Source organism: Somniosus microcephalus, chromosome 10, assembly GCF_052327205.1.
Source record: "Somniosus microcephalus isolate GS21.2 chromosome 10, FLI_Smic_1.0, whole genome shotgun sequence".
Lineage (NCBI taxonomy): Eukaryota > Metazoa > Chordata > Chondrichthyes > Squaliformes > Somniosidae > Somniosus > Somniosus microcephalus.
In genome coordinates this window covers 223,333,621-223,361,432 of record NC_140996.1, presented here as the reverse complement: position 1 = coordinate 223,361,432, position 27,812 = coordinate 223,333,621, and positions in this window count along the sequence as shown.

Here is a 27,812-nt window from a genome sequence, read left to right as displayed (position 1 = left end):
CAGGTGTGGTCTCACCAAGGCCCTGTACAATTGGAGCAAGACTTCCTTACTCTTATACTCCAACCCCCTTGCAATAAAGGCCAACATGCCATTTGCCTTCCTTATTGCTTGCTGTACCTGCATGCTAGCTTTCTGTGTCTCTTACACGAGGACACCCAAATCTCTCTGAACACCAACATTTGAAAGTTTCTCACCATTTAAAAAATATTCTGTTTTTCTATTCTTCCTACCACAGTGAATAACCTCACATTTCCCTACATTATACTCCATCTGCCACCTTACTGCACACTCACTTAGTCTGTCTATATCCCTTTGCAGACACAACCTATCTTCAGAGGACTTTTATTGCGCCCATTCAGTTAAATTCCTGTCTGTACTGTTCTGAGTGACAATGAACGGGTTAATGCCTGCCGACACAATTCATATGATTGCCTTAAAGGGTGCATTAAACATAACAGGCAGGGGGAATTAAACCCAGAATATCCGGTAATTAGTTTCCTGATCCAGCCTTTATACTTTTTTTTCTCAGTGCCTTGTTTAATGGATTATTTAATACCTTATTTTTAACATTTTCATAGACAAGTGTATTATTTCAGATTATTGGTGGTGCTCTGCAAATCCCATTAATTCTCTTTAACTGCAGATTCATTGGCCCGTAATTTCCGATCGGAGGCTTCCTGCGTGCGGAGGCCTCCCATCTGGAAAAAATCTACACCCTTACCTGAGGGCTCCCGAGTTCCGGACACTTCCGTTCCCGGGCCTCTCCTGGTGCATGCGCGCAGAGGCCCAGGTATCCCAGGGGCGCAGGTGGTTCGCAAGCACAAGTTCAACCCAGTCGCTGAGGCAGTTCCTGATAGTGCAGCCAAAACAAATGGTGGCGCCATCAATTTTGGAATGGAGGGAGGGGGCGTAAGAGAAAAAAATGATCTAATTTGTTAGCTTGATATTCGACTCCTTTATTTCAGTCACGGTGCATAAGGAATTAAAAAACAACTTCACTCACAGAAATCATGTCACAATTTAATTCAATACAACGTCTCAATGATGAGTCGGATTATCTGCTTGAGGGCCACACAACTCAAACACAAATGTGCCGCTCCTGTTAAATGAGCAGGCAGTTATTTACATTTCACGTAGCCCCGAAAACTGTCTCATGGTTATTTATTAGCCTGGGCCGTTCAAATCAAAGTGTTTTACCTGCAGCTTTCTGAAGAGATTCAGCTCAAGTTTGATATGCCCTGTCGTTGAAGGAAAAGGGGAAAGAATTGCTAATCGGCAGACTGATTCTAATGAGTTTAGCACAGAGTTGTCAAACCAATGATTAGTTTCTTCCGTACAAGGAGCCAGCAATGAATAACAACGGTTGTAAAAAAAAAAATCAATAATGGCCCGTATTTTGCGATGCCTACGGGTGTGTACGGAGCTGTGTACGCCCCCATAGGGGCCGCGCAAGTGCCGGTTTCAGGCATGCCAAGTGCATGCGCTGAAAACTGGCATTTCCGATCTGTCAAGAGAAGGGCCTCTGCGGGGGGAGAGTTCCACTTTCTGCACTATCTCCGCCCGCTGAAGACCCTTAAAAATCTTACGCCTGGTAAAAGCATAAGGCCTGCTTTTTAAAAAAAAGTTTCACTCATTTATAATTTAAAAATACTTTAAAAAAAAGGTGAGTTTATTTTCAGCCCTGTAAAAAACTTTCATTATTTTTTCAAAAAATTTAATTTTTGTTTAAAATATTTATTTTAATGTAATTTTAACTAATTTTAAAACGTGATTTTTTTTCTTTTAATGTATTTAATGTTTTGGTGTGTTTTTTGGAGTGATCCCCATTCATACTTTTGACGGATCTAAGCTGAGAGACCTGTGGAAAGTATGAAGGGAGATTCCCTTCTCCCATTGGTTCCCCATGGCCCACGTGATCCCGGGGACGCTTGCGAACCACCTGCGCCCCCTGGGATACCTGGGCCTTCTGCGCATTTCATCGTGGAGAGGCCCAGGAGCGGAAATGGCCGGACCTCCGGAGCCCTCAGGTAAGGGCGTAGGTTTTTTCCCCGATATACAAAGATACAGACTCAGACTGTAGCTAACATATTGTTAAAGGGAATTATATACAGTTGATCGGGGTCCCTTAGTGGCTCCGCCACATGCGCCCCCCCAGAATTGTCTTTAACAGAAAAAGTGAAACGGCGAGGAGGCCTGACAAGCCTGTCAGAGCGACTTCTGTACACTTGAAGTGGAAGCTGCTGGACGGCGGGCGGGTGGTTGCGCTTGATCTGGCACGGCGACTGTGGGTGGTCGGCCACGTTTTGGCGGCTGTGCGGTCTCGACCGGGCGGTCAAGGTCCAAGTGTGCCGGCTTCAACTGGTCAACCAAAATGTGGTCCGGTTTACCTCTGATAGCCACCGAGAAAGTTTTGTCTCCCGGCTCTAGCACGCGGAAAGGACCAGTGTAAGGGACCTTGAGCGGGTCCCGATGAGCGTCGTGGCGGATGAACACATATTCGGCGTTCTTCAGCTCTGCTGGGACGTGGGAGCTCTGAAAGCCGTGATGCGACGTTGGTACTGGTGCAAAACACCTGGCTGCCTCCTGGTGGCTGATGAGTTGATTGGATGCGGACCATGGATCTGTTGGAGTCGGAAGGAAATCCCCTGGTACGCGTAGCGGCTGGCCATAAACGAGCTCTGCCGAGAACGAGCGAAGATCCTCCTTGGGTGCCGTGCGAAGACCCAACAGGACCCATGGTAGCCTGTCAACCCATCCAGCGCCTTGGAGGCTGGCCCCCAGTGCGGCTTTGAGCGACCTGTGAAATCGTTCGCACAGGCCGTTCGCCTGTGGATGGTAGGCTGTGGTGCAATGTAGCTTGATGCCAAGCCCCTGAGCCACTGCATTCCAGAGCTCAGAGGAAAACTGCGGTCCACGATCAGAAGAGATGTCCGCTGCCGGTACCCCGAAATGGGCGACCCAAGAGGAGATGAATGCCCTGGCCACGTCTGCCGAAGTGGTGGATGACAAGGGAACTGCCTCTGGACATCTAGTGGTGCGGCCTACCATCGTAAGGATATGTGTGAACCCATGAGAAGGTGGAAGTGGCCCCACCAGGTCCACAATCACGTGGTCGAACCGTCGCTCCGGAACAGCGAAGGTGGCCAATGGAGCTTTGACGTGACGCTGCACCTTGGCCTTTTGGCAGACCACACAGGTGTTGGCCCAGTCGCGGACATCCACATGCATGCCCCGCCAAACGAACTTGGACGACATCAGCCTTTGCGAGGCCTTCATGCCAGGGTGTGACAACCCGTGTATGGCATCAAAAACTTTGCGGCGCCAGGCGACCGGCACGATAAGGCCAGGATCTCCTACGGAGACGTCACAAAGTAGCGTGGTGCCTGCGGCATGGAATTTGACATCGGCCGCTTGGAGGCTAGAGGGGCTGGTTCGGTATGCTTGCACTTCTGGATCCGAGGCTTGATCCGCAGCCATGAGGGCACAGTCGATGCCGAGCTGGACTGCCTGAACGGTCGCGCGGGAGAGGCAATCTGCCACCAAGTTGTCTTTACCGGCCACGTGCTGAATATCAGTAGTGAATTCTGAGATAAACGTCAGCTGACGTTGTTGTCGGGCTGACCATGGTTCGGCGGTCTTGGCCATAGTGAATGTTAGTGGCTTATGGTCCACAAAAGCAGTGAAGGGACATCCTTCCAGCAGGAACCGGAAATGGCGGCTGGCCAGAAAAAGAGCCAGCAACTCCCGGTCGAAGGTACTGTACTTCCGCTCGTTTCGCCGTAGTTGACGGCTGAAGAACGTCAGCGGTTGCCACGTTCCATTTACCCACTGTTCCTGCACTGCGCCGATGGCGTAGTCCGACGCGTCGGTGGTGAGGGCGATGGTGGCTCCTGGCAGCGGGTGCACCAGCATGGTCGCGTTGGCTAGGGCGCTTTTTGTGTCAACGAACGCCCGGTCCATGTCGACCGTCCAGCTTACCGGATCCTTGCCAGACTTGCCCTTGAGGGCCTCGTACAGGGGCTGCATGAGCAGAGCTGCCTTAGGCACAAAACGGTGGTAAACCCGAGGAACTCCTGCAGGGCCTTGGTGGTCTGCGGGCGTGGAAAGGATGTCACCGCCTCTACCTTCGCTTGCAAAGGCACCGCTCCCTCCGATGTAATGCGATGTCCCAGGAAATCAATGTGGGGCAGACCAAACTGACACTTGGCCGGGTTGAGAATCAGGCTGCGTTGGCTGAGGCGTCGAAAGAGTGTGCGTAGGTGCGCGATGTGTTCCTCCTTATTCCGACTGGCCACGAGGATGTCGTCCAAGTAGACGAAAAGGAACTTGAGGTGCTGCAGCACGGAGTCCATGAGGCGCTGGAAGGCCTGGGCTGCGTTCTTCAACCCAAAAGGCATCCTCAAAAATTCAAAAAGGCCGAATGGGGTGATGACTGCGGTCTTCTGCACGTCCTGCAGGTGTACCGGGACCTGGTGGTAGCCTCGGACCAGATCCACCTTAGAAAACACGGTGTTCCCAGCCAAATGGGCAGAGAAATCCTGAATGTGGGGGATTGGGTATCGATCAGGAGTGGTAGCGTCGTTAAGTCGCCGATAGTCGCCGCATGGCCGCCATCCGCCGCCAGGTTTCGGTACTATGTGGAGAGGCGAAGACCAGGGCCTATTGGACCGGCGAATAATCCCCAGGCGTTCCATCGTAGCGAACTCCGCCTTTGCGACTGCCAGCTTGCTGGGTTCGAGGCACCGGGCCCGCGCGTGGATCGGGGGGCCGGTGGTGGTGATGTGGTGTTCCACACCATGCTTCGTGGCCGTAAGGAGAACGTAGGTCTGGTCAGGTCTGGAAATTCACCGAGCAGGCGAGCAAACTCATCCGGAGTTGGGAAAGCGCAGGAGACGGCGCGCGACAAGGTGTTACTACGGTGGCAAGGAATGGAGTGAAACGTGGTCGCGTTGATCAGCCGTCGGTTCCACACATTGACCAGGAGGCCGTTGGCGCATGGAAATCCGCACCGAGGATGGCTTGTGAAACCCTGGCCGTAACAAATTCCCAAACAAATCGCTGGCTGCCAAAGCACACCTGGACCCGCCGTTTGCCGAAGGTTCGGATAGCTCCGCCATTAGCCGCTTCGAGGGAGAGGCCGTGCCTCCCAGTTTGTACATCAATAGCGGACGCGGGTAGAATGCTGCACTGTGCGCCGGTGTTGCATAGGAATCGCCGACCAGAGATGGAATCGGTGATGAACAGTAGCTTGCCAGCATTTCCGATTACCATCGCAGCCACGGGGAGCCCGTCAGACCCATTCTTCTTTTGCCGGGGTTGCAGTTGTTTTTTTTGGGGGAAAGAAGCTGCAGGGAGTGCGGCAACATCTGGCTTTCGCGCCAGACCGCGCGTGGTAGATGAAAAGCCCCGAAGGTTGAGGGGCTGGGGCGGTGTCTGTGGGGGATGGGCGCCTCATGGCAGCGCAGTACTGCTGCGTCACCGCGAAAATCTTGTCCGCTTCGGCAGCAAGCGCTGCGAAGTCTGTGACTTCGGACCTGGCCAGGGCAGCTTGTACCTGCTCCGGTAACTGACTGAGGAAGAGCTCCCTAAAGAGGAAGCATTCCGGTTTGGAGCCAAGGAGCGTGAGCATTTGGCTCATGAGCTCAGACGGCTTGGAGTCCCTGAGGCCGGGCATAGCGAGCAGTCGGCGGGCGAGCTCTGCCTTCGTGAGCCCGAAGACCTGTAACAACCGCGCCTTGATTGTTTCATACTTGCAGTCGTCCGGGGGGTTCTCAAGCAGGCTGACGATCCGCGAGGCGGTAGGGCTGTCGAGTGCGGAGACCACGTAAAAGTAATGGGTCTGATCCGCAACGATGTTCCGTAGTGCAAACTGGGCTTCGACCTGGATGAACCACGAGGTCGCTTGTTGCTCCCAGAATTGCGGTAGCTTCAATGCAACGGCGTTTGTTTCCATGCTTCGTTTCTTCTGCGAAAACCGTTCGCAAAAGTCGGGGTCACCAATGTAGGAATGTCTAGCTCCTATCAAGAGACTGAGGTCGACTCAGGCGATCAAATAAACGATGTTTAATGTAAAACTAACTGAGTTTAACAAACAAATGCACGAGAACTGCGAATACAGGTCTAGTCAGTTCGGAGGCTCCATGAGGACTGCTTGGGCGGTCCCGTGGCTGACGCCATGACGTCATCACATTTTTTTCGCCGGTGGGGATCACGTGATAAACGGCGTGACGTCATCGCGTTTGCCCGCGCTCTTAAAGGGACCGCGCTCTGTACACGCAAACAGTATATACAAAGATACAGACTCAGACTGTAGCTAACATATTGTTAAAGGGAATTATATACAGTTGATCGGAGTCCTTTAGTGGCTCCGCCACAGGTTCATTCTCTGGCTTGTAATGGTGGGTTCATTCTCTGGCTTGTAATGGTGGGTTCATCCTTGGCTCTGTCTTTCAGATGAGACGTTAAACCAAGGCCCCGTCTGCCCTCTCAGGTGGATGTAAAAGATCCCACGGCCACTATTTCGAAGAAGAGCAGGGGGAGTTCTCCCCGGTGTCCTGGGGCCAATATTAATCCTGCAATCAACATTACTGAAAAACAGATTATCTGGTCATTATCACATTGCTGTCTGTGGGAGCTTGCTGTGCGCAAATTGGCTGCCGCGTTTCCTACATTACAACAGTGACTACACTTTAAAAATACTTCATTGGCTATAAAGCAGGCCCTGAGGTCATGAAAGGCGCTATATAAATGCAAGTTGCTTCTTTATATATCCACATTTAAAATGGAAATTGCCCACGCGAACATATCATGCTGCTATTTGAACCTCCCACCAGGGATGGTGCTGTACCATCTCCGTAATGAATTTCCCAGCTCTTCAGCCTGGACAACAAAGAAGCTCCTTTGCTCCAATCAACTCTGCTACAGCGCTTCCCAAATTGCCCTATGTTTTGCTATGTAACTCTCCATAATAATATGAACTCAAAGTATTAGATGAAAATAAAGACCGAGGGGGCGATTTTGTTAATGAGGAGCTTTTGGAGGCGGGACTGCTGCTTGGCAGGCCGATGTCCCGCCCCCATCGATTTGTGGCCAACCTGCGCTATTTACCCTTGATTGACCTAGTTAAGCCCGCCCAGTAGGCTTAGCAGGCCAATTAAGGGAAAGCCGGTTGCAGAGTATGTCAACATATGATGTTTCATCTGTCAAAAATTTTTGACAGATGAATTGTCATCGTTTGACAGCTCTGTGAATCTGTCAAACACTGACATTCTCTGCAGTTTGATGAGGTCTTGAATACAAGACCTCATCAAACCTCTTTTACAAAAATCAGATGGTTGTTGCATCTGAGAATGCAACGGCCACCTGTCATTCCCAATGCGGAGGTCCGAGACTCTCCGCATCCCCACCGACTGAAGCCTACAGGAAGAAACAAAGGTAAGTACACTTTTACTAACACTTTGCACTTACCTCACATACTCACCTCTCCACACTTGCACCCATCACTTACCTTCACAGCGCACCTTTGCACCCCTCCGACCCCCGCAGACCCAGTACTCGCCTCGGTGGCCTTGGTGGGTTTCAGAGCCTTTGGGAAGCCCGCACTTGTGAGGGCAAAAAGGGGATAATTCTATTTTCTGCCTGTTAACAGGCAGTTAATAGGCTTCAATCGCTTCCCGCCTCCAAGGAGACGGAACCGGGCCCGGGACAGCTACCCACCTCCTGGGAAGATGGCATGGAGGTGGGTTGGGCACCCGCCCCCAAATTCTGCCATTTTCCCGGCAGTCCCGCCTCCATACCCGCCTCCCCAGGGCTGGCAAGATCGCGCCTCAAATGTATGACTTTAAAATGGGGGCTGAATGCCTGCCCTGGTTCAATTCTTGCCCACCCTCCAAACCTTTTGCACTTCCCTTGAGGACGAGACTTGACCTTGGACCTTTGATCTGCAATGTTAGAGGAGATCGACCTACCATCCCCACTACGCATAGTGGGCGCGTTCGTGCTAACACGGTTTGCCTGCTATACGTGATGGACGGAAAAAACCATCTGAATGGAGCTGCACAAAGCCTGCACTTTCCGACTGCCTCTTGTAATTGGCAGCAGTGCGAACAGCTGATTGAAGCTTCTTGAAGACATGGCCTTGCCCGAAGTCAGCAGAGCGATTAAATTGGTAAGTACTGAACTGCACAAAATAGTCAATGCGTTTAATACTCGCCTCTGAGTCAGAAGGTTGTGGGTTCAAGTCCCACTCCAGAGACTTGAGCACATAAATCTAGGCTGACACTCCCAGTGCAGTGCTGAGGGAGTGCCACACTGTCAGAGGTGCCGTCTTTCGGATGAGACGTTAAACCGAGGCCCCATCTGCTTTCGCAGGTGGATGTAAAAGGTCCCACGGCACTATTTCAAAGAAGAGCAGGGGAGTTATCCCCCGGTGTCCTGGGGCCAATGTTTACCCCTCAATCGATATCACTAAAACAGACTATCTGGTCATTATCACATTGCTGTTTGTGGGAGCTTGCTGTGCGCAAATTGGCTGCCGCGTTTCCCACATTACAACAGTGACTACACTTCAAAAAGTACTTCATTGGCTGTAAAGCACTTTGGGACATCCTGAGGTTGTGAAAGGCGCTATAGAAATACAGGTCTTTCTTTTTTTTCTTTTATAAGCGGTGCCTTTTTCATTGATGCTTACAGTGATGACAAATGGTTAGCAGCATTTTCTCGATATAGGCGGTTGTCCAGGATAAGTGGGGTTGGTGTAAGTGATGGGAACATATATATATATAAAGATTTACATTTCTATAGCGCCTTTCACAAACTCAACACGTCCCATTGCACTTTACAGCCAATGAACATAAGAACATAAGAACATAAGAAATAGGAGCAGGAGTAGGCCATATGGCCCCTCGGGCCTGCTCCGCCATTCAATAGGATCATGGCTGATCTGAATCTAGACTCACGTTCACTTCCCTGCCCTCTCCCCGTAACCCCTAATTCCCTTATCTGCTAGGAAAATGTCTATCTCCATTTTAAATTTATTTAATGTTGCAGCTTCCACAGCTCTCTGGGGTAGCAAATTCCATAGATTTACTACCCTCTGAGTGAAGAAGTTTCTCCTCATCTCAGTTTTGAAAGGGCAGCCCCTGATTCTAAGATTATGCCCCCTAGTTCTAGTCTCACCCATCAGTGGAAACATCCTCACCGCATCCACCCGATCAAGCCCCCTCACAATCTTATATGTTTCGATAAGATCGCCTCTCATTCTTCTGAACTCCAATGAGTAGAGTCCCAACCTACTCAACCTTTCCTCATACGTCAACCCCCTCATCTCTGGAATCAACTGAGTGAACCTTCTCTGAACCGCCTCGAGAGCAAGTATATCTTTTCTTAAATATGGAGTACTTTTGAAGTGTAGTCACTGTTGTAATGTGGGAAACGCAGCAGCCAATTAGCGCACAGCAAGCTCCCACAAACAGCAATGTGGTAATGACCAGATAATCAGGACACCGGGGAGAACTCCCCTGCTCTTCTTCGAAATACTGCCATAGGATCTTTTACATCCACCTGCGAGGGGCCTCGGTTTAGTGTCTCTTCCGAAAGACGGCACCTCCGACAGTGCAGCGCTCCCTCGGCACTGCACTGGGAGCGTCAGCCTGGATTTTATGCTCAAGTTGTATAATATTGCCACACATGCTTAGCATGCATAATAGCAAAGAGGTCATTAGGGCGCTCCAATGTCCCTTCCATAAGTAGATATTTTATCAATCCTAACATGGTTGGACTTGGACTTGAAACATGCACAGTGTCTACCCAGAGAGTGGTGAACCTGTGGAATTCTCTACCACAGAAGGCAGTTGAGGCCAATTCATTAAATATATTCAAGAAGGAGTTGGATATATTTCTTAAGGCTAAAGGGATCAAGGGATATGGGGAGAAGGCAGGGACAGGGTATTGAATTTGGATGATCAGCCATGATCTCATTGAATGGCGGAGCAGGCTCGAGGGGCCGAGTGGCCTACTCCTGCTCCTATCTTCTAGGTTTCTATGTTTCTATGTATCAGAGCTGAGATCTACTGAAGCAGGCATAAACTGCTGGAAGAAACTCGTCAACCTGTTGTTGTAATGAAGAGAACGGGAGACATCTGCCACTATATTCATCCTGTTAATTAGTGAGACGACTATAAGCACCTTTGCCATCCACTGTTGACCCCATAGATAACAGTCCTGCCCCCCTTTTTGTGACTGATAATATATTTTCCTTCTGGGTACGAGCTATTAAGGAATACGTTGATCACGCGTTGCCCTTGACACCCTGACAGAGAGAAGCTGAAGAGCATTCATTATTATGCAGTGCGATAAACACAAACACATACAGCCTGTCACTAATAGCGAGACAACTTGTGAAGCTGGCTTTCATATTCCCAACACCCGCCTGCATCCTCGCAGGGTTAGCGATGCACTGTTTTAAATTAAGTTGTACCTCTTAATGGATGTGAAATAGAGATAAATCAACAGTACTGATGAATGAATAATGTTAATTACAGAGGTTGAACAGAAAGGCATTGCATCTGTGCTTTTATTGCGTCGTGTTTCTACGAATCATAGAATGATACAGCACAGAAGGAGGCCATTCGGCCCATCGAGCCTGTGCTGGCTCTTTGAAAGAGTTCTCCAGTTAGTCCCGCTGCCGCCCCCCCGCCCGCTCTTTGCCCAGAGCCCTGCAAATTTCTCCTTGTCAAGTATATTTATCCAATTCCCCTTTTGAAAGTTACTATTGAATCTGCTTCCACCGCCCTTTCAGGCAGCGCGTTCCGGATCATCATGACTCGCTGCGTAAAAAAAAAAATTCCGATCATCGCCGCCTCTGGTTCTTTTGCCAGTTACCTTAAATCTGTGTCCCCTGGTTACCGACCCTCCTGCCGGTGGAAACAGTCCCTCCATAGTTACTGTATCAAAACCCCTCAGAAATTTGAACACCTCGATCAAATCCTCCCTTAACCTTCTCTGCTCCAAGGAGAACAACCTCAGCTTCTCCAGCCTCTCATTGGTGGCGGCTCCGGCTCAGTTGGCAGCATTTTCACCTCTTGGGTCAGAAAGTCCAACGAAGCCCAGGGTAAGCTCGAGGAACAGCACCTCATCTTTCGATCAGCCACTTTACAGCCTTCCAGACTCAACATCGAGTTCAACAATTTCAGCCCATAACCTCGGCCCCCATTTTTTCTGATGGCAGCTGTTGATGATGATTCTGCTATTTCCATTTACACCTCCTCTAGACCCATCTTTTGTTTCTTTACTTGCCCCATTACCACCCCCTTTTGCCTCACACCATCATCCCTTTTGTGATTTAAGGGTAATTTTAACGCCCCGAAAAAGTTAGTGCCCCCCGTGGTCGATTTTCTCAGGTAGCGCCCTGCGTCCCTCTTGGGGTGCTGCGAGCCAATATCGCGGCACGACGTGGTGCTGTGGCACGTCGCGCCGCGGTGCTGCAGGCCTTCCTCCTCTTATTAAAGGGGAGGGGCCTGGCGCAGCGCGTCCCGGGGCCCAGCTGGGCCACCAGGGACCGGGAGTGCCGGCAAACGAGCCCGGCACTCAAGAGGAGTGCCGGGCTCACGGAGAGCAGCCGGCACCCCACGGGAGGGGGCTTCACGGGGGCCGGGGAGAGCAACAGGGGCAGGTGCTGGCAGGCAACCAGCAACAAAAATGGCTGCCCGCCACCTCCCCTTTAACTAGCACCGCCGCGGCCGCAGGTAGGCCCCCCTGACCCCGGCGGACATAGCATCCGGTGGTAAGCCGGGGGGCATCACCCAATATTACAGCCAGGGCACGAGTGGAATGTCGCGGGAGGCGTTAGCGGCGCCACGCCCAGGCGCTAGTTGATTTGCGCCCCGTTAGTTAGGGCGCTAACTGGAAGCACCAATCAACCAAATTTATCCCCCCAAACCTCTCCTGTCTTCCATCCTATCACAGACCGTGCCTTTGTTCTTTGCTCCCCTCCCCCCTTTCCCAGCCCCTACACTTGCTAAAAACCTGTTACATCTCCAACTTTTTTCCAGTTCTGACGAAGGGTCATCGACCTGAAACGTTAACTCTGTTTCTCTCTCCACAGACGCTGCCCTGGCCTGCTGAGCGTTTCCAGCATTTTCTGTTTTTATTTCAGATTTATTTCAGATCCGCAGTATTTCGCTTTTACATCCGCCTGAGAGGGCAGACGGAGGCTCGGTTTTCACGTCTTGGCTGAAAGACGGCACCTCCGACAGTGCAGCACTCCCTCAGTGCTCCACTCAAGCCTAGATTATGTGCTCAAGTCTCCGGAGTGGGTCTTGAACCTGCGAACTCCTGCCTCCTGGCTCTGACTGAGAGAGGATGACCATACCATCCTCGTGGATCCGAAGAAGAGGGGGACTTAGTTCCTTGTGAATTTTAGGAGCAGTAAATGATTGGTCAGGATCAGCTGACTAAACAACAACAACAACTTCTATTTATATAGCGCCTTTAATGTAGTAAAATGTCCCAAGGCACTGCACTAGGGTAATTTAAGACAAAAAATTTGACACCGATCCACATAAGGAGATATTAGGGCAGATGACGAAAAGCTTGGTCAGAAAGGTAGGTTTTAAGGAGCGTCTTAAAGGAGGAGAGAGAGGTGGAGAGGTTTAGGGAGGGATTTCTGGAGCTTAGGGCCTAGGCAACAGAAGGCATGGCCACCAATGGTGGAGCGATTATAATCAGGGATGCTCAAGAGGGCCGAATTAGAGGAGCGCAGATATCTTGGGGGGTTGTGGGGCTGCAGGAGATTACAGAGATAGGGAGGGGGCAAGACCATGGAGGGATTGGAAAACAAGGATGAGAATTTTGAAATCGAGGCGTTGCTTAACTGGGAGCCAATGTAGGCCAGCGAGCACAGGGGAGATAGGCGAATGGGACTTAGTGCGAGTTAGGACACGGGCAGCCGAGTTTTGGATGACCTCAAGTTTACGTCGGGTGGAATGTGGGAGGCCAGCCAGGAGTGCGTTGGAATAGTCAAGTCTAGAGGTAACAAAGGCATGGATGAGGATAACGATAGTACGTGTTGAGGAGGGGGTTGATGAAGTCTCCTGAGTGGAGGGAAGCGCAAAGAAAAATAAGACAAAATAAGAATGAAGAAAGTCCAGCAAGGCTTGTTTTGCATTCCGTCAAACGCTTCTTGCACAGTCTATACAGCAAACCCACACAACTCTTACTTCATCAGTTTTCATTTTATTTTTTGAAACGTTCCCAGAATGTCACCACCGCGCAATGGTACAGCTGTCAGGAATTATAACACCGTTCACTTTCCTTCTGCCTCCACCCGATGAGCCTTCTGCTTGGCTTTCATGGCTGAGAAGCAACGTCGTGTTTGCCCAGAGGACGAATATAATCACAGATCCCTCCGAAATAGAGAGGAAAAAATAAATAAATACAATGATGAGGGGCCGCGGAGCCAGGTCCCCGAGCTTGCCAGTGCAGCCGGCTGCTGTCACATCACACTGCGAAATGGATTAAACTGACACCGACCAAGGACGAAATGTGATGACAGTCAGAGACTAATCACACACACACACACACACATCATTTGAAAATGTGGTAAATAAAGAAAACCATTCCATTACCGTGAACCTTGTGAAAGTCACTTCTTTTATTCAAAGTTGGGATTTTTTTTTTTCTTGACTTCATCCAAGCTTGTTTTTATTTTTGGAACACAATAACTACAAAAAGCGATGCTGGAAATCTGAAATTAAAGAAACGGAAGATGCTGGAAACACTGAAATAGCAGGTCAGGCAGCATCCGTGGAGAGAGAGAAACAGAGTTAACGTTTCAGGTTGATAACCCTTCATCAGAACTGGAAAAAGCTGGAGATGGAACAGGTTTTTAAGCAAGTGTAGGGACAGGGAAAGGGGGGAGGGGAGGAAAGGACAAAAGGGAAGGTCTGTGATAGGGTGGAAGCATAGAAAGATAGGAGCAGGAGTCGGCCATTCGGCCCTTCGAGCCTGCTCCACCATTCAATATGATCATGACTAATCCTCTATCTCAATACCATATTCCCGCTCTCTCCCCATACCCCTTGATGCCTTTTGTGTTTAGAAATCTATCTACTCCTAAATTTTTACTAAAATTTTTTTCACTCATTTATAATTTTAAAAAGGTACGTTTATTTTTAGCTCCATAAAAAACTTCAATTTTTTTTTCAAAAAATTAAATTTTTGTTTTAAATATTTAATTTATTGTAATTTCAAATCATTTTAAAAATGTGATTTAAAAAAAAAATGTATTTAATGTGTTACTGTTTTTGGGGTGATCTCCGTTCATATATTTGACGGGTCTATCTGTCAAGTGTATGAAGGGAGATTCCCTTCTCCTATTGGCTCCCCATAGCCCACGTGATCCCGCGGACGCTTGCGAACCGCCTGCGCCCCTGGGATACCTGGGCCCTGCGCATTTCGACTTTGGAGAGGCCCAGCAGCGGAGGTATATGCAGCTCGGGAGCCCTCAGGTAAATTCATAGATTTTTTTCCAGATCGGAGGCCTCCGCACGCGGGGAAGCCTCCGATCGGAAAATACGGGCCAATATGTCTTATTCCTTTGCTTCAGTGACACCAATTTCTCGATTTGACTCACCTTCTCACCCACTCGGTTCCGCCTTCGCTTGCATCTTGAAATACGGGCCATTGTTTTTCCAGCTAGCTTTCTCAGTAGAAGGAAATATGAGCTGCTATTGGTGTTCATTGATGTTTATTAATGGAAGTCGTCAGTACAATTAAACACATCACTTTGTTAACATTGAAGCGATTATTGGCCACTTAAAGCATCAATTCTTTAGTTCTGGACAAGAAGATCCAGACACCCAATAAGGGAAGGCATAATTCAGCGAGTGCACAACAATTTGGTGAGATGAAGCTGTGACGATACCAATTATTGAGGAAATCCGGCCAATTTTATTTGGCTATCCTGCACATTTATCAATCGGCTGACTATCTGATTAATGTGCTCGATACATTTCGCACACGAGCATCGCCTCTTTAAATTAATTTTCCCTCGAAGGCACTGACTCATGCTGGGCTAGGGTTCTACAGGCGCTGGCATCTAGTGCCCATTGCCCACTATTCATCGTCAGGCTATTCGACCAAGGAGTTTCTCGCAGGTGAGGCCAACTCTTTTATTTCTTCATTCGTGGGATGTGGGCGTCGCCGGTGAGGTTAGTGTGTCAGCCATGGCTCAGTTGGTAGCACCATTGCCTTTGAGTCGGAAGGATGCGGGTTCAGGTCCATGCTCCCGGGACTTGAGCACAATAATCTAGGCTGATACTCCAGTGCAGGGCTGAGGGAGTGCTGCACTGTCGGAGGTGTTGCCTTTCGTTAAAGCCGGCACCTGCTCTCTCAGGGGAACGTAAAAGATCCCATGGCAGTATTTCGAAGAAGAACAGGGGAGTTATCCCCGGTGTCCTGGGGCCAACATTTGTCGCTCAATCAACATCAGTAAAAAGATATTAATGGGGGAGAAATTCAGTATCGCCCCGTTTGGGGTGCAATTATCGGCTGGGCGCAAAGTTTAGCGCCTGGCGCTAATTATCACCTCTGACTGCAAACTTGGCTTCTATCGCCTGTGGAGGTGATTGGAGCGCGAAATCAGGCGCTACACACCTCTCATAAGGAGCGAGGCGTTACCTCAGAGCGCTGGCGAAGCTCATGTGATGTCAGTCAGCAGTGGAACACAGACACACTGGCGCCGGCCAGTTCTTAAAGGGGAGGGTCGATCTTGCTCTCCGTCCACACCCTGCTCATTGCAGCCTTGAATCTCGGCCTGGAGAGACCTGTACATCAAATCTGCTAAAAGAACAACGGAGAGGCCCAGGGAAAGAGCTCAGAGTGCAGCCCCCACAGTCTCTTCTAAATCGATGCAAGGAAGATCAAATCAAAATGAACCTGCAAAGTGCTGCTCATTACCCAAAACTCCTCAACACAGCTTTGACTATCTCCAGAAGTCTCTCTCTCTCATTCAGAATGCTTGGTGCAAAAATGTCGCCGACAAAAAAAGGCAGGAAGCGGTCGCCTTTAAATAGCGCTCCCCCAGTCCCTTCCTGACTGCAAAACGCTTCCCTCTAGCTGTCCTTGCTAATGGCAGGCAGCAAGGCAGGGGGTGCCACTCAATATCTGGTCCGGAGGGCGCTACCGGGACGTTGCACGCTCGACTGACGTCATGATCTGCGGGCGCAGGAGATCACGGCGGTAGTGTTTAGCGCCGCTGCAAAATGTCTGGTCAATTTCACGAGCGGCGCAAAGATCGCCGCGCCCAGGCGCTAGTTACTTTGCGCCCCATTAGCGCCCTCTTAAGGCGCTAATGGGAGGCGCAAACCAACCGAATTTTTCCCCCATTATCTGGTCATTATCGCATTGCTGTTTGTGGGAGCTTGCTGTGCGCAAATTGGCTGCCGTGTTTCCTACATTACAACAGTGACTACACTTCAAAGAGTGCTTTATTGGCTGTAAAGCGCTTTATTGCCCATCCCTAATTGCCCTTGAGAAGGTGGTGGTGAGCCGCCTTCTTTGAACTGCTGCAGTCCGCGTGGTGAAGGCTACTCCCACAGTGCTGTTAGGGAGGGAGTTCCAGGATTTTGACCCAACCTACGCACGTGCACAGAGTTTCCAGCAGGGATCACTGGACAGTGATCAGGAAATGGGAACCTTGCTCGACAAGGCCTACTGTAGGACTCCGACAATTGTCCTAGCTAAGATGATCTGACTCTGCACAAATTGGGAATTAAACATGCAACTATTAGGGGGACTACACAGCTGAGTGCTAAACTTGGGTGAAGCCTGATGTGCCTCAATGAATCCGAGACTCGACGTTAACGGAGCAAAGCAAGGCTTTTATTAACTCAGAAAGTAATACACATTGGAGAAGTGTCTCTCATCCAGAGATCTGCTGTACTGCTGTGAGACACGCTGGGGCTTGCTTAAGTAGGGGCCAGGTATGGGCGGAGCCCTACACACAATACAATACAGGTAAGGAAATGAAACTGAAACTAAACTAAACACAGGGAATACAGTGCCTGATGAATGGCATATTTCATCACAAAGCCTTTACCCACTAGGCCACAAGGCTGTCAGAGAAAATAAACCTATTTTGAATATATCTGGAGATATAGGGAAAGGTAGCATAGTGGTTATGTTACTGGAATAGTAATCCACAGGCCTGGAGAATTCAGTTCAGAATCCCACCATGGCAGCTGGGGAATTTAAATTCAGTTAATAAATAAATCTGGAATAAAAAGGCTAGCATCAGTAATGGTGACCATGTAACTACTGAATTGTTGTAAAAACCCATCTGGTTCACTAATGTCCTTCAGGGAAGGAAATCTGCTGTCCTTACCCGGTCTGGCCTATATATGACTCCAGACCCACAGCAATGTGGTTGACTCTTAACTGCCCTCTGAAATGACAAGCCACTCAGTTAAGGGCAATTAGGATGGGCAATAAATGCTGGCCTTGCCAGCAACACCCACATTCTGTGAATTAAAAAAAAGTATGTTACAGAGGAGGTTTACGAGTATGTTGCCAGGACTGGAGAATTTTAGCTCTGAGGAAAGATTGGATAGGCTGGGGTTGTTTTCTTTGGAACAGAGGAGGCTGAGGGGAGACTTGATTGAGGTGTATAAAATTATGAGGGGCCTAGATAGAGTGGATAGGAAGGACCTATTTCCCTTAGCAGAGAGGTCAATAAGCAGGGGGCACAGATTGAAAGTAATTGGTAGAAGGATTAGAGGGGAGTTGAGAACTTTTTTCACCCAGAGGGTGGTGGGGGTCTGGAACTCACTGCCTGAAAGGGTGGTCGAGGCAGAAACCCTCATCACATTTAAAAAGTACTTGGATATGCACTTGAAGTGCCGTAAACTACAGGGCTGGAAAGTGGGATTAGGCTGGACACGATGGGCCGAATGGCATCCTTCTGTGCCGTAAATGTCTATGATTCTATGTTCTCAATACAGAAAGTTATTTGTAAACCACATTTTAAAAAATGAGAACAATTAAATACTCTCATGGAAATGCTTAAATAAAAACAGAAAATGTTGGAAGCGCTCAGCAGGTCAGGCAGCGTCTGTGGAGAGAGAAACAGAGTTAACGTTTCAGGTCGGTGACCTTTTGTCACGGAATGCTTCCTTTGTTACCTCAGGTTTTCCTCGTTATCACTCTTCCACCTCATGGCGGCAAACCTGGAGACATTAAAACAGCTGTACAATCAGGAAAAATATTTATTATTAACTGCTAGCTCAGTACTATATGGATGCATTGAATGGGGAACTAGGTAAGTACAGGAGGCAGAAAGGAAGAGAGGGATATGCTGACAGGGTGACATGAGGTAAGGTGGGAGGGGGCTCGTGTGGAGTCCGGCACAGACCAGTTGGGCCGAATGGCCTGTTTCTGTGCAGTAAATCCTATGTCATTCTATGCTAGACAGGGTTGAGTAAGATATTTGCAACTTAGTAAGACATGACAGCAAGTTAATAAACAATTCAGTTGGCCCCCACTCTGTGCACAGCTGCAGACAAATCGACGAAAATAACTTTCATCAGCACAAGCATAAGATTAATATTTATCAAATTATTAATTTCTTGTTCAGCATTCTCTTCAGCTATCCATACATTTGCTGACATCCATTAACAGTATAGGTCGTTACCACACATAATGCTGGAACGAGCATGAGATACTGAGCTCAGCAAATGAGAGAGGGAGCTGTGGGGGCAGGGGGGGCGGTGGGGGGGGCGCGCATGGAGTTGTAACTGCAATGAGACTGCTCTCAAACAGAATCTACCACAGATACCCACAAGATGATTCCATTGCCTAGCCCCGGCCTGTCCAACCTTGCCACCTTGATGCGCCACATAGGTTCAGATAAGGCATTCTTGTGGGCTGCAAATAAAAGTTGATGGGGTGGAAAATCCAGAACCCTTGTGTTGCACTCCCTCTGTAAGTGGTAGACGGGCCTGAGATGAGGTCAGGAAGGGGACATGGCCAAGGGAAGGGGATTCCCAGGCCAGGAGCTTCCTCATCTTGGCCTGGGAGCCCTCTGGCAGGCTGGTGTGCTGAATTAATGGAGGAAAGTGACTTCTTGATTGGGCCATATTTGGGGGGACCAGACCTGGAACTTGGTTTGGACTCCTATAGGTTTCACAAACTGCCACGATTTTTTTTTTTTAGCCGCTGATTAAGGGGGTTGATGGGGCAAAGATGGCAGCTTTCTGGGATGGAGGTCCCGGCACTAGTAAACCCCCCTCCATGCACCACCACACTTTCCAACCAGCACCACCAAGGGAAGAATAAACGGCTATTCATGTCACTGCTGTTTGTGGGAGCTTTCTGTGCACAAATTGGCTGCTGTGTTTACCTAGAAAACATCAGTGACTACACTTCGAATGCTTTAAAACTGTAATGCTTTAGAACTTTCTGAGGATGTGACTGGGGCTTTATATCATCCCTGTGCTCGCTGACCTAAATTGGCTCCTAGTCCGGCAATTCCTCAATTTTAAAATTCCATGGCCTCTCCCCTCCTTATCTCTGTAATCTCCTCCAGGTATACAACCCTCCGAGATCTCTGCGCTCCTCCATTCTGGCCTCTTGTGCAGCACCAATTTTCATCGCTCCACCATTGGTGGCTGTGCCTTCAGCTGCCTAGGCCCTAAACTCTGGAATTCCCTCCCTAAACCTCTCCACCTCTCTACCTCTCTTCCTTTAAGATGCTCCTTAAAACCTACCTTTTGACCAAGCTTTTGATCATCTGTCCTAATATCTCCTTATGTGGCTCGGTGTCAATTCCTGTCTGATAACGCTCCTGTTTACTACGTTAAAGGCGTTATGTAAATACAAGTTCTTTCCTTTGACTCTTAGGGGGAATAAACGGGTCATTTTCGGGTTGGCTGGCTGTAACTAGTGGGGTACCGCAAGGATCAGTGCTTGGGCCTCAGCTATTCACAATCTACATCAATGATTTGGATGAGGGGACCAAATGTAATATATCCAAGTTTGTTGATGATACAAAGCTGGGTGGGAATGTAAGTTGTGAGGAGGATGCAAAGAGGCTTCAAGGGGATATAGACAGGCTAAGTGAGTGGGCAAGAACATGGCAAATGGAATATAGTGTGTAGAAATGTGAAGTTATCCACTTTGGTAGGAAAAATAGAAAAGCAGAGTATTTTTTAAATGGTGAGAGATTGGGAAATGTTGGTGTTCAGAGGGACCTGGCTATCCTTGCACACGAATCACTGAAAGTTAACAAGCAGGTACAGCAAGTAATTAGGAAAGCAAATGGTATGTTGGCCTTTATTACAAGAAGATTTGAATATAAGAGTAAAGACATCTTACTGCAATTATATGGGGCCCTGGTGAGACCACACCTGGAGTATTGTGTACAGTTTTGGTCTCCTTACCGAAGGAAGGATATACTTGCCATAGAGGGAGTGCAACAAAGGTTCACTAGACTGGTTCCTGGGATGGGGGGATTGTCCTATGAGGACAGATTGAGTAGACTAGGCCTATATTCTCTAGAGTTTAGAAGAATGAGAGGTGATCTCATTGAAACATACAAAATTCTTACAGGGCTTGACAGGGTAGATGCAGGGAGGATGTTTCCCCTGGCTGGGGAGTCTAGAACCAGGGATCACAGTCTCAGAATAAGGGCTCGGCCATTTAGGACTGAGATGAGGAGAAATTTCTTCACTCAGAGGGTGGTGAATCTTTGGAATTCTCTACCCCAGAGGGCTCTGGAGGCTCAGTCATTGAGTATATTCAAGGCAGAGATCGATAGATTTTTGGATATTGAGGGAATCAAGGGATATGGGGATAGTGCAGGAAAGTGGAGATGAGGTCGATGATCAGCCATGATCTTATTGAATGGCGGAGCAGGCTCGAAGGGCCGAATGACCTACTCCTGCTCCTATTTCTTATGATCTTATGAAAAATTCATTACCGACCGTCGCTAACATTGCCTGGGCTCTAAGTTTAGCGCCCGGCGAAAAATTGCGCCGGCAAGCGCTGAATTCACTTTTACCGCCCCATGAAGGTTAGCGCTCCACTTCCTTCTTGGAGCACTAACCCCGAATATCGGGACGGAGAATTCAGCAAGTGCTGCATACTGGGCCGTGCAGCACTACGGCGTTCAAAGGCTCCTTCCCTCCCTTAAAGGGAAGGGCCATTGCTGCCGGCTCTGAAATATAAAAAGTACCTACCCTGTCCACCAAGGCTGCCATGATCCAGCGTGATCAGACCGGCACTTAAGCAGAGTGCCGGGATGGTCGATTGCGGGCAGGAAACCGCGAGAAATGCTCCAACAGGAAAGGAAAGTTTTTCTTTTTACTTGCCTCGGCCACCTCGCCTTTAATCATCACCCCCCGAAGCGGCCGGCCACCCGAAGCACGCCTCCTGCAGCTGTCAGTGTTTTCGACCGGCGCTGCTGCAGGGGGCAAAAGTCAATTTCAGGTCCAGGACGCTATCGGGGCGACGTGCACGGCAGTGATGTCACGATCTCCGGGCGAAGGTGATCAGGGCGCACCGCCGTAGCGCCGCCACAAACATGGCGGGAGTCGATGTCAGCGCCGTGTCCGGTCACAAAGCCATTTGCACCCATTATCGCCGCCCCAACGAGAGGCGCTAAGGCACCCAATTTTTAACCCCTTACAGTTTTATAAACGACTGACACGTGCTAACATTTAGACCTATAAAAATATGATAGGTTATAATCATCGTGTGGACATAAATGGTTTCTGTTGAGTAATTGGGAATGAGTGAGGGATTGGACAGTTCGTCAGGAATGTAGACCACGAGAACAATTGATGCTGTGTTGAAATCCAAGAGTTGAGGTCGAAACAATTAAGGAAGAAAGAGAAAGCACCTGCTTTTATATAGCGCCTATTACATGCTTAGGGCATCCCATAGAAACATAGAAACATAGAAGATAGGAGCAGGAGTAGGCTATTCGGCCCCTCGAGCCTGCTCCGTCATTCAATGCGATCATGGCTGATCATCCAAATTCAGTACCTTGTCCCTGCTTTCTCCCCATACCCCTTGATCCCCTTAGCCTTAAGAAATATATCTAACTCCTTCTTGAATATATTTAATAAATTGGCCTCAACTGTCTTCTGCGGTAGAGAATTCCACAGGTTCACCACTCTCTGGGTGAAGAAATTCCTCCTCATCTCTGTCCTAAATGGCTTACCCCTTATCCTTAGACTGTGACCCCTGGTTCTGGACTCCCCCGCCATTGGGAACATCCTTCCTGCATCTAGTCTGTCTAGTCCTGTTAGAATTTTATAAGTTTCAATGAGATCCCCTCTCATTCTTCTAAACTCTAGCGAATATAAGCCCAATCGTCCCAATCTCTCTTCATACGTCATTCCTGCCATCCCAGGTATCAGCCTGGTGAATCTTCACTGCACTCCTTCCATGGCAAGAACATCCTTCCTCAGATAAAGCCAATGGGGATTGTTGTTATGCAGACAAGTCTTGACAGCCAACTTGCACATAGCAACATCCCACAAACAGCAAGAGAATGCGTAAAATAACCATTTAATCTGTTTTTGACAGTGTTGGTTGAGGGGAGAATTTTGGCCAGGACACCAGGAGAACTCCCTTGCTCTTTCTTCACGAACAGCGCCACGGGATCCTTTACTTGCACAGGTGCGGCCTAGGCTTGGTGCCTAATCCAAAAGATGTTTAAAGAAGGTTTAACAGAGATGCTCAAAATTCTGAGGGGGTTTGATAGGGCGGAATAGGAGACACTGTTCCCAGTGGCTGGACGGTCAGTAACCAGAAGACACAGATTTAAAATAATTGGCAAACAGCCAGAGGGGAGATGAGATTAAAAACTTTTTTTTTTATACGCAGCGAGTTGTTGCGATCTGGAATGCACGGCCTAAAAGGACGGTGGAAGCAGACTCAATCGTAACTTTCAAAAAAGAATTGGATAAATACTTGAAAAGGAAAAATTTGCAGGGTTATTGGGAAAGAGCAGAGGGAGTGGGATTAATTGGAGTGCTCTTTCAAAGAGCCGGCACAGGCACAATGGGCCGAATGGCCTCCCACTGTGCTGTGTGATTCTGAGTCAGTGAAGAAACTGGCAATGAAAATACAAATTCAGGGTTTTGCTTCTATGTAGGAATTAGTGGCATTTTCACTGCTGGGGGAATGTGATAACTAACTGCAAAGAAAGATAAAAATATCAACGAGCTGTAGTTAGTTATGTTTTAATGGGGCACATAATCTAGCACATTCGGTAACACATTGTGAAGGCCAATGTAATAAATAGTGCAGTGAAAAATCAACATAAGTCACGTGTGCCCACTGATGCATTGACTAACCTTATGAACGAACTCGTAATTTCTTTTCCTGGTCTCTTCCCTATTGAAGGCTGTTGGAGATGGTTTAAAGAAGAAGAAAGAACTTGCATTTCTGTAGCGCCTTTCACGACCATCAGATGTCCCAAAGCGCTTCATAGAAACATAGAAAAATAGGAGCAGGAGTCGGCCATTCGGCCCTTCGAGCCTGCTCCGCCATTCAATATGATCATGGCTGATCCTCTATCTCAATACCATATTCCCGCTCTCTCCCCATACCCCTTGACGCCTTTTGTGTCTAGAAATCTATCTATCTCCTTCTTAAATATATTCAGTGACTTGGCCTCCACAGCCTTCTGTGGTAGAGAATTTCACAGGTTCACCACCCCCTGAGTGAAGAAATTTCTCCTCATCTCAGTCCTAAATGTCCTACCCCGTATCCTGAGACTGTGACCCCTCGTTCTAGACCCCCCCAGCCAGGGGAAACATCCTCCCTGCATCCAGTCTGTCAACCCTGTCAGAATTTTATACGTTTCAATGAGATCCCCTCTCATTCTTCTAAACTCTAGAGAATACAGGCCTAGTCGACCCAATCTCTCCTCATACGACAGTCCTGCCATCCCAGGAATCAGTCTGGTGAACCTTCGCTGCACTCCCTCTATGGCAAGTATATCCTTTCTTAGGTAAGGAGACCAAAACTGCACACAGTACTCCAGGTGTGGTCTCACCAAGGCCCTGTACAACTGTAGTAAGACATCCTTGCTCCTGTACTCAAACCCTCTTGCAATGTAGGCCAACATACCATTTGCCTTCCTAACTGCTTGCTGCACCTGCATGTTTGCTTTCAGTGACTGGTGTACAAGGACACCCAGGTCCCTCTGAACATCAACATTTCCCAATCTATCACCGTTTAAATAATACTCTGCCTTTCTGTTTTTCCTACCGAAGTGGATAACTTCACATTTATCCACGTTATACTGCATCTGCCATGTATTTACCCACTCACTCAACTTCACAGCCAATGAAGTACTTTTGAAGTGTAGTCACTGTTGTAATGTAGAGAAACACAGCAGCCATGTTGCCCACAGCAAGCTCCCACAAAGAGCATGAAATAAATGATAGCTCAGCTGTTTTCAGTGTTGGTTGAAGAATAAATATTGACCAGGAAATCGGGGAGAACTCCCCTGTTCTTCTTCGAAATAGTGCCATGCAAACTTTTATGTCCACCCAAGAGAGCAGATGGGACCGCAGTTTAACATCTCATCTGAAAGATGGGCTTCTCCGATAGTGCAGCAACCCATCAGCACTGCACTGGAGTGTCAGCTGAGATTACGAGTCAAGTTTCACTGGGGTGGGACTTGAACCCACCACCTTCTGACACAGAAGCGAGAGTGCTACCCACTGAGCCATGGCTGACACTTTGTGTGCTCCTTGTCTTCAAATATTTATTCCAACCAGTTGTGCTTCATGTGTGGACAGTGAATGTTGGTGCGCAATCTGAGCATGAGGCAATGGTCGCTCCTGACCATGTCCTCACCTGACATCCACGCACTCAGAGATACAGAACGTCCGGGGATCAATCACCGCTGAACTCTGAGTTATCTGAATCTCAGGGCGGCAGTAAAGAACTATGCCTGGAATTACCATGGGGCTTCTCCCGATCTCCATAACGTCAGAGGGAAACCCTGGAGAAACGGTATAAGTGACTGTTTAGATGTCGTTTCTCCAGAGTTTTTCACTGGAGCGACGGTGAGGGAGCAGGAGAACTCAGTGGACATTGTTGAATGATAGAATGACACAGCACAGAAGGAGGCCATTCAGTTCTGTAATTTTTTCGCTTCAATTACTTATCCAATTCACTTTTGAATGTTACTATTGAATCTGCTTCCACCACCATTTCAGGCAGCACGTTCCAGGTCACAACAACTCGCTGCGTAATTTTTTTTCCTCAATTCGCCTCTGGTTCTTTTGCCAATCACCTTAAATCTATGTCCTCTGGTTACCGACAGTTTCTACTTATTTACTCTATCAGGACTGTTCATGATTTTGAACACCTCTATCAAATCTCCCCTTAAGCTTCTCTGCTCTAAGGAGAACAATCCCAGATTCTCCAGTCTCTCCACATATCTGAAGTCCCTCATCCCTGGTACCATTCTCTTGAATCTCCTCTGCACCCTCTCCAAGGCCTTGATATTCTTCCTAAAGTGCGGTGCACAGAATTGAACATAAAACTCCCGCTGTGCTCTAACCAGTGATTTATCCCTACAGTTCCCCCCCACCCACCCAGTGACCCCAAATTCACCCAGGGTTTCTACTCTTGATTACTATGCAGCTATCCACTGCTGAAAGTGCATGTGTGCTTTTGTGTGTGTTTATATTGGGTAAAGACCAGCTTAAAATGGACTGAGGTGGCCCCAATACCAAAACCCTGACACAACTCACTGTCTTGTTTCACACGTGAAGAGTGGTCACTTTGCGGGAGGTAATAGAGGGGGGCCGACACCAGGATGATACCGGGGCTAAAAGGATTAAATTATGAGGACAGGTTGCATAGACTGAGCTTGTATTCCCTTGAGTATAAAAGATTAAGGGGTGATCTGATTGAGGTACTTAAGACGATTAAAGGATTTGATAGAGTAGATAGAGAGAAATTCTTTCCTCTGTGGGGGGGGGGGGGAGGTGAGGAGTCCAGAACAAAGGAGCAGAACCTTAACATTAGAGCCAGGCCATTCAGGGATGATGTCAGGAAGCACTTCTTCACACAAAGGGCGGTGTAAATCTGGAACTCTCTTCCTCAAAAAGCTGTTGAGGCTGGGGGTCAATTGAACATTTCAAAACTTGAGAGTGATAGGATTTTTGTTAGGCTAGGGTCGAACCAAGGCGGGTAGATGGAGTTAAGATACAGGTCAGCCATGATCTAATTGTATGGAGGAACAGGCTCCAGGGGCTGAATGGCCTACTCCCGCACCTATGTTCCTGTGGGAACCACATACCAGAGAACATTCATAGATTCATAGAATCATAGCAACCTACAGCACAGAAGGAGGTCATTCGGCCCGTCGTGACTGTGCCGGCTGTATGAAAGAGCAGTCGTGTTCAGTCCCACATCCCCTGTTATTGTCCCTAACCCTGTGAGCTCCTCATCCTCAAGTACCCATCCAACTCCCTTTTAAAATTATTGATGGAATCAGCTTCCTCCACCTTTCCAGGTCGAGTGTTCCAGATCCCAACATCTCCCCTCGAGATCTTTTTCCACTAATTTTTGAATCTCTGACCTCTGGTTATTGACCCACTCGCCAGAGGGAATAGTTTTTCTCTCTCTACTCGATCAAAACCTCTCATCATCTTGAAAACCTCGATTAGGTCACCTCTTAACCTTCTCTGTTCCAAGGAGAACAGTCCCAACTTTTCCAACCTCTCCTCATAACTGAAGTCCCTCATCCCTGGTAACATCCTGGTAAACCTCCTCTGGACCCATTCGAAGGCCTTTACATCTCTCCTGAAGTGTGGGGCCCAGAATTGTCCGCAATACTCCAGCTTCACATTCAACATCATCACAAGTAGCGAAAGAAAAGTCTATAAACTGGGGGGACAAAAAAAGAAGGGAAAAAATTCTATTCTTGACCTTAAATCATCACTAATTCATGTATCCATGGCTCAGAGCTGTACCGATTACCAGCCTGGCACACACGAGTCGCCATTCTTTGTGCGGTAGTGATCCTCTTGTAAATGACGGCATTCTACATAGAAACATAGAAGATAGGAGCAGGAGTAGGCCATTCGGCCCCTCGAGCCTGCTCCGCCATTCAATGAGATCATGGCTGATCGTCCAAATTCAGTACCCTGTTCCTGCCTTCTCTCTATGACCGGAAAGCCCTGCAGCGGGTAGTCAAAACTGCCCAACGCATTACTGGCACCCGGCTACCGACCATGGAGCACATATACCAGAAACGCTGTCTACGGAGGTTACGGTCCATCATCAAAGACCCTACCCACCCCAGCCACAGTCTGTTCGCCCTCCTACCATCTGGGAGACGCTACAGATGCATTCGCACCCGTACGACCAGATTTAGGAACAGCTTCTTTCCCAGGGCTGTCATCCTACTGAACTCCACAAATAAACTCTAAAGCCTGCACATCTGCCAATGCACTTTATTATGGTTATGTTTAAGTTAATATACTACAAGCCAAATGTATGTTGAATGTTTAAATGTCTTAATCCAAATGTACACTCTCGGGAGCCGCAAGCCTACATTTCGTTGTACTGTACTTGTGCACTAACAATGACAATAAAAGTTGATTTGATTTGATTTTGATTTGATTTGATTTGATTTGATTTGATTTGATTTGATTTGATTTGATTTGATTGATACCCCTTGATCCCTTTAGCCTTAAGAAATATATCCAACTCCTTCTTGAATATATTTAATGAACTGGCCTCTACTGCCTTCTGTATGATAAAGCGTTTTAATTTAG